Here is an 11,381-nt window from a genome sequence, read left to right as displayed (position 1 = left end):
CCAGAGACCAAGGAATCAGGAAAGCAGCATGAGAAGAGAGTAAAGGGAATAAAGCCACAGGCAAAAGTAAATTCATACAAATGGGTTAATTTAAGTTATGAGAGCCAAGCCGGGCAGTGGTGGCACATGCCTTTAATCCCAGCACTTGGGAGGCAGAGGCAGGTGGATCTCTGTGAGTTCGAGGCCAGCCTGGTCTACAAGAGCTAGTTCCAGGACAGGAACCAAAAAAGCTACGGAGAAACCCTGTCTTGAAAATCAAAAAAAGAAAGAAAGAAAAAAAAAAGTTATGAGAGGGGCTGGAGAGATGGCTCAGTGGTTAAGAGCATTGCCTGCTCTTCCAAAGGTCCTGAGTTCAATTCCCAGCAACCACATGGTGGCTCACAACCATCTGTAAAGAGGTCTGGTGCCCTCTTCTGGCCTGCAGGCATACACACAGACAGAATATTGTATACATAATAAATAAATAAAATAAAATAAAAAAGTTATGAGAGCCAGTTAGAAACAAGCCTAAGCTATCAGCTGAGAGTTCATAATTAATAATAAAACTCCATGGCATGATTTGGGAGCTGGCAGGAAGGACAGAAAAATCCACCTACATCTATGTTTTAAATTTCTGCCTGGAGTCCTGTGGTGTGTGCAGCCTTGGGTTCCACGATCCCCCACCCCAGTGACAGACACATCCTCAAGTGAAACCCCCACCTAACGCTGCATACAGAGGGAAGTCTTAGTCAGCTGTAGGCCAAACTGTGAGCGTGCTTAGCACCGCCTTCCTTGTCATTCCAGTACTTGGGAAGGGGAAGCAGGCAGTCAGGGGTTCAAGGCCAGCCTCAGCTCCTGGGTGACCTGGGAAAGAAGTTCTTAGGGGGGCTTGGTGCATGCCTTCAAACCCAGCACTCAGGAGGCAGAGGCTGGCGGATCTCTGTGAGTTCGAGGCCAGCCTGGTCTATAAGAGCTAGTTCCAGGACAGGCTCCAAAGCTACAGAGAAATCCTGTCTCAAAGAACCAACCCCCACCCCAAAAAAAAAGTTCTTAGGGGGAACCTGAGGAGCATAAAATTTCCAGCACTCGTGTTTCTTCCACTCGAGCTGGTTTTCCAGGCCTCTCCTCTCAGTCAGCCCTTCTCAACTGCCTCAAGCATCTTTCACAATGACATAAATGAGAGAAAAACGTTAAAATTCGTCCGTTCTCTATTTAATTCTCCCTTCCTGTGTGTGCGAGAGGGCGTTTTGTTTAGCTTTGTCCTGTTGTCTAGGCTCCTCCTTCACCCAGGACAAGTCAGCAGACTATGGCCGTGAGCTAAGTCCAGCCTGCTGAACATCTTAGCACAGCCTGCTAAGAGAGGCTTTTGCTTAATTAACTGATTGAGCAACACGCAAACAATTAAAACTACTTTGTGACACGGGAACATTTTATAAAGTACAGCTTCGGTGTCTTCGCGTAGAGTTCTCCCGGACCCAGGCACACTCGCTCATCTCCACGCTCTTGGCGTTGGTTCCCACTACAGCTGTGCTGAGCTGGGAGTGGTCATGGTGGAGGCCACACTGCCCACGAGGCGAGAATATTTACTATCCGACTTGTGCAGAAGAAAGTCCCCTACAACCCCAGAACTGGATTCCATGTCTGTGTGGCATAGTGGCCTGTCTTTCATGTAATCAGTGCTGCCCAGGTGACTTATTTCTGCTTTTGGGTCTCAAGCAATAGGATGCCTGTGGGAAGAACTTTGAGGTGCTCACAGGAAAGTCTGGGCATTGATTTTAGTCAGTGATGTCAGACAAGCCCCCTCCCCCCAGTCGTTACCTTTCTTTTCCTTTCCTTTTTCAGTCCAGGTGATTGAAGCCAGGGCCACATGCGTTCTAGGCAAGCGTTCTGCCACTAACGGCAACCTCAGCACTGCCTGTGTCCCCGTGGCTTGAAGATGGCAGCCACAGCTCCTCAAATTCGTTGTGTGAGTACCTTCAAAGACAGAAAGCTGCCAGCAGCATGGGGAAAGAACTTGGCCTAGTATGCAGGCGCGTGCTGCATGGTGACATTCGGGTCGATGACAGACACATATAAGGATGTGTCTGATGGAGCTGAGCTGAGGACATAGCCAAGTAGAGCTAGCCTGTGCAAGGCATAATTTGAAGACATATTATAACGGAATTAAAAATGATTCGGTAACTCGTGCTATCACAGTGCCGCATGCTCCTGATTCTGGCATGGACGGGCCGGCTGTACTGCCGGTTGTAGAGTACATAATAATTATACCAGACGCCGCTTACAGAGCTATACAGCGTCTTGCTTGCCACGTCCTCTAGGGCTTGGCCCTGGAAACCCGACTGGAGCAATGCAGGAGTGAGGAAAACTGACAGACACTGAAGGAACAACAGACGCATGCAGAGGAGCTGGGGTTGGGTAGGCTGTGCTGACTATGATGAAGGACACCAGGAAATTCAGCAAGTTATGTTCAGAGCAAGAAGGGGTTGGCTAGTCTTAGGGAGGGCTCCGTAGGGTAAAGGAGAGGAAGCTGGGTTTGACAGTTTCTGCATACACTGGTTTTAGCTAAAGGTCCATCATCGTCAGCATTTGTACTTAGACCAGAGGAAGGCTTTCCCCATCTCCCTGGGCCTCACCCAGGGAAGGCTTTGCCACTCTCATGGCTGAGGCAATGGGGTTCTTGGCATGGCTGTGCCTACGTCAACAATACACGTTCACTCAGAACCTCATTGGCTCCCCACATTTTTGTTGTTGTTGATTTAAGGCAGTCTTGCTACTTGCCCTGGCTGGCCTGCACTCACCATGTGGACCAAGTTTTGATCTTAGAAAGGATCTTTGAGGCCTCATGCCTGTAATCCTAACATTCAGGAAGCTAAGACCTATGGATCACTGTGAGTTCAAGGCCAGAACAGCTATGGGGTGAGACTCTCTCTCTATCTCTCTCTATCTCTCTCTCTCTCTCCCTCTCTTAAAAATATTTAGTTATGGGGGCTGGAGAGATGGCTCAGTGGTTAAGAGCATTGCCTGCTCTTCCAAAGGTCCTGAGTTCAATTCCCGGCAACCACATGGTGGCTCACAACCATCTGTAAAGAGGTCTGGTGCCCTCTTCTGGCCTGCAGCCATACACACAGACAGAATATTGTATACTTAATAAATAAATAAATAAATAAATATTTAAAAAAAATACGGGCTTTGGCAGAGCGCTACTCCCCTTTCTCTATAAAAAAAAAAATATTTAGTTATTGCCAGGCAGTGGTGGTGTACGCCTTTTATCCCAGCAGGTGGATCTCTGTAAGTTTGAGGCCAGCCTGGTCTACAAGAGCTAGTTCCAGGATAGGCTCCAAAGCTGCAGAGAAACCCTGTCTCAAAAAACAAAAACCAAAAAAAATTTACTTATTTATTTATTGTGTATACAGTGTTCTGCCTGCATATATGTCTGCAAGACAAAAGAAGACCCCAGTTCTCATTACAGATGGTTGTGAGCTACCATGTGGTTGCTGGGGATTGAACTCAGGTTCTCTGAAAGAGCAGCCATTGGTCTTAACCTCTGAGCCTTCTCTTCAGCTCCCAAGACCCTTTATGAGAGAGAGAGAGAGAGAGAGAGAGAGAGAGAGAGAGAGAGAGAATGAAAGAGAGAAAGGAAGAAGAAGAAGAAGAAGAAGAAGAAGAAGAAGAAGAAGAAGAAGAAGAAGAAGAAGAGAAAAGAAAAAGCACCTTCAAACTGGGCCTGGTAGTTTAACTCCATTACCAAGAGGTTGAGGCAGGTGGATTGCCATGAGTTCAAGTCCAGCCTGGACCTCATATGAGTTCCAGGCACACAGCAAGATCTTGACTTTAAAAACACAAAACATATAATTTTGAAGAAGAAAGGAAATCCAGCAGTTTGCACTGCCTTTGTAGATAAAAGCAATCAACAGATTAATTCTAACTTTTCCTAAGATAAGTAATTTGGTTTAAAAGAAAACAAAGCAACTTTTCCAAACAATTTCAGGTGATTTTCAAACCCTGAAGCACACAAGCTGGCTGGGGGAGCGGAGGGGACTTCTGTTAACCTTGCTTGGCCTTTGCTGATGACAGTTAGTGTTCCATGATCAGACTCCAGCTGGACAGATTCAGGTGATGCGAAGTCATATTAGACAGCATAGCATGGACCTTGCATGGTCAAAGCTCCTACAAACATGGGCTTGTCAGGACCATCAGAATTACACAAGCAATCAAACTGAAGTATCATAATGACTTATAGCCGAAGAACACAGAGAACATAAAAGGCTGGGGTGTGAACGCACAGGTTCCAGCGAGTCCCAGAGCCAGAGCTGGGCATGTGACCCTGGCCTCCATGAGTCAGAGCCCTTGAGATGCGCAGCACACAGCCCCTTTGATAGTCCTCCTTCACATGCCCCGTGGCCTGTTTATGAACCCGCGTAGGCCAGCCTCAGTAGATGAACCAGGAAGGCGTGCTCAGATACAGACTAGCAAGGCAAACAGTGTGACTGCTAACGCTAGAAATTTTGGAACCCCCACTTCATAGAGATAGGGTTTTGATTTGATGTGTTTTCTACACCCCTCAAAATGTGTATTGCTGGGGCTCTAGCTAAGTACACTTCTATCATGACTTTGGTGGACTATGTCCCCACAACACACCACCCCCACCCCCAGATGTGAACACTCTACCCATACAGCCCCCCCCCACACACAAACCTGGATGCAGTGGGGACCATCATGCGCAGTGATGCACACGGAGACAGTGGATCAAACTTTAGTCTTCAAAAAGGCCAATTGTCTTGTCCAGTCACATATATAACCCTGGCTTCGAACATGCTCCCCGATCAGAAAAGGGTGACCAGAATATATCCAAACTGTTAAAATTTAAGCTCTGGTTCCAGCCACTAGCTTTCAGTTTATACAAACTTCGCCCAGACACTCAGATACTGGACTGCGCATGTTCTGCTTCAATTACGTGGGGAACTTTTTGCCAGTGACATAAATAACATTTATGATAGAAAAGTATGAGCAAACTGCACAGAAAGAAACAGTCACATGATGTGGTTAGCACAATGCCAGCCCAGGCTTGTGTTCTCCCCAGCTACTTCTGAAGGTTTCTCTTCAAACAGACAAAACACACTGAAGACATGCCTGCTAGCAGTGTGCTAATCTCACATATGGCAAATCAGAAGGGAGGGGAATATGCCCCAACAATTCTGCAACTATACAGTTCACATGTACTGAACTCTTCATCAAGAGCTAGTTCCCCAAATCTATTACATAAAACCTTAGGACCAATAGGAATAGCTTTCAAAATGCTTATAACGGCAGCTTTGAGGATGTGGACTTTCTCATTAAAGACTTCCTGGATTATTTTCACAAATGAACTCATGTACTTATCAGGATGAAACTAGAACATACTTGTCTCAGTTAGGGTTTTTATTGCTGTGAAGATGTGAAGAGACACCGTGACCATGGTAACACTGATAAGAGAAATATTTGATCGAGGAGGCTTGCTTACAGTTTCAGAGATTCAATCCATTATCATGATGGCGGAAGCAGAGCGGCAGGCAGGCACGATGCTGCAGCTGAGAGTCCTTACATCTTGATAGGCAAGCAACAAGAAGTTGACTGAGACATTTGGAAGTATCCCAAACTTCGGAAACCTCAAGGCCTGCCACCGCAGTGAGACATTTCCTCCAACAAGGGCATGCCCCCTCCAACAGAGCCGCAGCTCCTCATAGTGCGACTCCCTATGAGATTATGGGGGCCAATTACATTCAATCTACCAGATTCCACTCCCTGGCCCCCATAAGCATGCAACAGTATCACAATGTAAATTGCTTATAGTTCGACTTAAAAGTCCCCATAGTTTATGACAGTCTCAACAATATTTTAAAGTCTAAAGTTCAAAGTGTCTTCTGAGATTCATGCAGCCTCTTAGCTGTAATCCCCTGTAAAAACTAAAATCAATATACATATCACATCCTTCCAACATATAATAGCACAAGATATACATTACCATTCCAAACGCAGGAAAGGGAGCATAGGGAGGAAATACTGGACCAAAGCAAGACTGAAAAACAGCTGGGCAAACTTCAAACTCTGCATCTCCATGTCTGATGTCAAAATGCTCGTTAGCCTTGTTGACTGCACACACTTCTTTCTCGTGGGCTGATTCTACTCCCTGTTAACAGTCCTTCTTTCTTCTATCCTTAACTCTAACCCAGAACTACGTGGTCAAAACTACCCATTTCTGCTGCTTCCTGGGGCTGGAACATGGCCCCTCATTCAGTTACTTCTTCACCAGCTTTCTGTCCTTCACTGCCTAATCTTGGCTGGCCTGGACCTTTCTCTGTAGACCAGGCTGGCCTCAAACTCAGAATTCCTCCAGCTTCTGCCTTCCCAGTGCTGGGATTAAAGGTGTGCCCCACCATACTTGGCTCTAAACTTTTTTTATTTTTATTTTCCACGAGTTGGAAAGATAGCTGGAATGGGATCTTGCCCTGAGGTCACCACTCCCTTTATTCCATTCCTTAACCCTTTATTTCCCTGAACACAGGATTTAGCTCCATTGCACTCCTTGTTTTCTCCTCAAAATTTTCATTTTGTGATTTACCCTGCTCAGTTTGCTCCTTCTCATTATAGATCTTCATTAGAGGACCACTAAAACCCACATGACAGAGTCTATACTAGGCTGTTATGAGATTTCCCTGCCAACAGAATTAATCCAAAATTCTTTATTTTAGCTTCAGGTGGACTCTTTGGTCAAGGGCAAAAAAAAAATATTCACCAAAATATCACAAGAACAATCTCTAGACAACATACTAAAGTTCTCCTTTGAAACATCTTAGGTGAGTCCCCCATAGCTCAAAGAACTCTTAGCACTGCCTTCTGTGGTCCTACTAGTATGGCCTACCAAGCAGTGCTTCAAATAACCCATTGCTTTCCAAATCCAAGGCATCAAACTCCAAAATCCTCCAAACGAACACATGGTCAGGCCTATCGCCATAATATTCCAGTCCCTGGTACCAATTTCTATCTTAGATAGGGTTTTTAATTGCTGTAAACAGACACCATTACCTTGGCGACTCTTATAAAGAAAACTTTTAATTGAGGAGCCTTACTAACAGTTTCAGAGGTTCAGTCCATTATCACTGGTAGGGAGCATGGTGGCATGCGGGTAGCATGGTGCTGGAGCTGAGAGTCCTTACATCTTGATAGGCAGGCAACAGGAAGTCAACCGAAACACTTGGCAGTGTCCCTAGCATAGGAAATCTCAAGGCCTGTCCCCATAGTGACACATTTCCTCCAACAAGGGCATACCCACTCCAACAGAGCCACGCTTCTTAATAGTGCCACTCCCGATGAGATTATATGATGTGAGATTCCCCTCTGTGTGCTATGATTATGTTTTATTACCATTGGTTAATAAAGAAGCTGCTTTGGCCTGTAGCAGTGCAGAATATAGCCAGACTGGAAGAGAAACAGAGAGAATAGGCAGAATCAAGGAGATGATGCCATATAGCTGCCGAAGGAGACAGATGCTGGACGGAACCTTACCACAGTCATGTGACAATACACAGATTAGTAGAAATGGGTTAATTTAAGATGCAAGAATTACTTAATAAGAAGCCTAGCTATTGGCCAAGCAGTGTTGTAATTAATATAGTTTTCAATATGATAATTAATATAATATGAGATTATTTTGGGTCTGGGTGGCTCGGAACAAATGAGCAGTCTCCACCTACAACTATGGGGGCCAATTACATTCAAACTACCACAATACTGGTACCTGTGTGTGCATGTTCTCCCCATCTCACAGAAGTTTCTATGCTGCCTGATATCACAGTGTCAATGAGAGAGAGAAGCAGGATGCGGGCTGAAGCTGTCCTCCCACAGTGTGCCTTGTCACTGTGTGTCTGCCTCTCTCAGCTCACTGGAGCCCTCACTTAGCTCAGCCAGGCTGGCTTGGAGGGTGACCCTCCATAGTCGCGCCTTCTGAGCGCTATCTAAATCCTTCAACTTCAGAAGAGCACTTGCCATCCTCCCAGGGACAGGATGTAAACTCTTGTCCAATGACCTGGCTACATCTTAAGATGAACAGCAAATAGGAAGAGAAGCTTCAGAAAGCTTATCGGTCCCTGTTTCCCACCACACCTGGTTGATGATGAAGGGACCGATTTCTGCCCAGTGTGCGAAGTCCATGCTGACTGTGCAGAAGTATCCAAGTTACAGACATGGTAAGAGATGGTCTTGCTAATTCTGACCTCGGTGCGATCTGAAAACCCTTTGCTGTGGCTTTCAAAGTCTTCCCTTTCACTCCAGAGTCATTTATTTTTGAGTTTATAAATCCCTTATTTTGTTATAAATCGTATTTTCATCCTATTAGACCCTGATCAAACCTTAAAGAGTTAAAAAGAAATACATTACTATTTTAAGAATATATTAAAGGTGAAGTATAAATGCTGTTATAGGAAGCCCTCCTAGAGCTATGGGATGTGAAAAAAAAAAGGTTTTCTGTTTGTTTTTTTCTCCAAGAAACAGTGGGTCTACCATTAAGAACTCAGCCATGCAGGAGTGGTGATCATTACCCGTGTAATAGCTCCCAGAGGGAGTTAACTGCCCGAGAGAACCACCGAGGCTCTTTGTGGCCAGAGATTCTGCTGCCAACAGTCCTCTCTCCTTCAGCCAAGAAGTTTGTGGTCATTCTCAGAATTCACTCCAAAAGGTCATTTCTTAAAGTGTTGGTGAACCTGTCAGGGGAAAGATGCTATACACATACACACACCTACACCCTTGAGCATGAGTGCATGCACATACACACACACACGCACACACACACACATGGCCACACACAGGTCTGACTAGAATTTCCATCCATGGAGAAGGGGTGGGAAAGAGAAGAAGTGAGGTAGCATGGCCAGGTCCCAGGCAAAACCCTGCAGGATCTGAGGGGCAGAGGTAACGCCAGGCCCAGTTTCCCACGCTGCTTAGACGTCTCTACTCTGCAGCACCTGGATTCGGTCCACGCAGCTGAGCACACTCCAGCCAAGTGGATTTCTTTACCCTCCATGTCCATATTTAGGCGAAACTGAAAGGCCTTGAGCGAACTTTCATCCTATTTCCATCCTGTGAAGGATTGCTGGGAAATGCCAGTTAGCTCTAAAGGTCTGTCAGCTTTATGTGCACAAGACTATTAACAAGAAGGTAAATATATACACAAGGCAGTTACTGTCCCAACCTTGTGAACTAAAAACTGTGGAAAGTAGAGGGTAGGGTGGAACACTTGCAGAAGGTAGCCTTTCACAGAAACGAACCTGCTGTAACCAGAAGGCGTGCTGTGCTATTCTGCATGCGAACTCAAGAATATTTCATTGCAAAAAAAAAAAAAAAAAAGAATATTTCATTGCACTGTGTAAGCCTCGCCTCATGAAATCACAACAAACACTTTTCAAAGTCCCCTATATATACTGAAATCAGAACAGCTTGCTAATTTGTATGGCCACAAAGCATAAATATACTGAGTAAACAAGAAATAAAATGTCCTTCCTTATTGACAATTAGTCTCCCAGATTTAATCAGTCAACAATCTGTCCCAGGTTCTATGTCTTGCCCTATGCCATATTTATTTTTTTCTGTTGGTAGAGTGTGTGGCTCGCTTACAGGAAGCCCTGGGTGTGATCTTCAGCACTGAATAAAACCTGGCACAAATAGCAAATGCTTCACTATGAGCTACACAGCGAGTTCAAGACCAGCCTGGGATCCTGCGATAAATAAAAAAATAAATAAACAAACAAACAAATAAATAAATAAATCCCATCATCCTTAATTTATTGAACAAAAATAATACAAAGGCTACTGAGATATTCAACACACTACAAAGGGAGTGAGATCACGTGTGTGGTATTCCTGCTCCCAAATGCACCTAAATATTATCATCAGACCTCTCTGAAGTGAGGAGCATGCTGCAGAAGCTAATCTTTACCAGGGCTGATGTCATGAAATACAACGGCTGCAGTAACAGTAGTCCAGATTAAAGGGATAAACATGACATAATTAAATCCAATCCACAACCCTGGATACAGTCCTGACTGGGATAGGGTAGGGCAAAATTGCTCAGTGTGTTATTAAGAGGATTGGCAATATTGGATTACTGTATTGATGTTACGTTCCCCAATTTTGTCAACTGAGCTGTGCTAACATCAAGAACATCCTCCACCTCAGGAACGCCAGCTGAAGATGACAGCAAAGAGCATAATGTCTGTAACTTACAGTTCCTTAAAAATTGGTGTGTGTGTGTGTGTATGTGTGTGTGTGTGTGTGTTTTCACGCACATGCACGCATGCATGTAAATTATGTGTGCAAGTATGGTGAATTATTAAAATTGGTAAGTCTGAGCAAAGGGTGAATGAGTTGTTGTGTTGGCTTTGCAACTCTCATGTGTGTTTGAGGTTATTTCAGAACAAAGTTTAAAATTGTTGTTGAAGTTGTAGGCAGGGCTCTGCACCCCCAAAGCCCCTTGCTTGAGAGACTGTTACTTACCAAGTGACCTTGAAACATTATCTTGAGCAAGACACTAATGACTAGCCAAGATCAAAAGCTTTACAACTGAGTTTTGCAAGATTCATTTCCACTTTGAAGAGTGCTGGAGACAGGCAGTCGAGTGTGGGAGTGGTCATTAAATCAATTACGTGTGATGGGAACTTGGCCTCTGTTACCTCTTTTTAAATATCCACTCCTGAGAAATCAGAGGGAAAAACCACCAGAGGTGCATGAAAACATCTGTTGGGGTTACTCCCTTTCCATAGGAAGCTAGCTGGCTTCTCCTGTGAGCAGGTCAGTCACTGCACTCCCTCTGTCCCCACCACTCCTCTGGGCTCAGCTTTCCACAATTTTCTCTGAGCATCTCAAAGCACCTCACCACAGGAAGCCCCCTGTGTCCCTCCAGAACTGCTGTCCAAGAGAATGGCCCCTGAGACACATGGCTTTTGAGTACCTACAGTGTGCAGACCTAAACTAATGTGTGCCGTAAAACACACACTGGCTAGCAAAGACTTTGCATGGGCTAAAGGAAAATCTCATTAAGGAAGTCATTGCAACAGCTTCATGTTTAAGTTTATCTTCATGTGCACTGGCATTTTTCCTGCATGTGTGTCTTTGTGAGGGTGTCACATCCCCTGAAACTGGAGCTACAGACAGGTGTGAGCTGCCATGCAGGTGCTGGGAATTGAACCTGCATCCTCTGGAAGAGCAGCCATCTCTCCAGCCCCAACAGCTTCGTTTTAAAATGTAGCTGCAGGAGTTTTAATTTCTGTGGCTTTTACTGTATCTGTGCCAAGCAGTGCCTCCCAGATAGACCTGTAGCCCCTCCGCCTATGCCACCCTGTGAACCCTGACATGTTCAATCAGAACATCCAACA

Source organism: Microtus oregoni, unplaced genomic scaffold, assembly GCF_018167655.1.
Source record: "Microtus oregoni isolate MIOR12 unplaced genomic scaffold, Mior012 000064F_ref0000363, whole genome shotgun sequence".
NCBI classification, from domain to species: Eukaryota; Metazoa; Chordata; class Mammalia; order Rodentia; family Cricetidae; genus Microtus; species Microtus oregoni.
The sequence above is the reverse complement of the archived record's forward strand: the minus strand, read 5'-3'. Positions refer to the sequence as shown.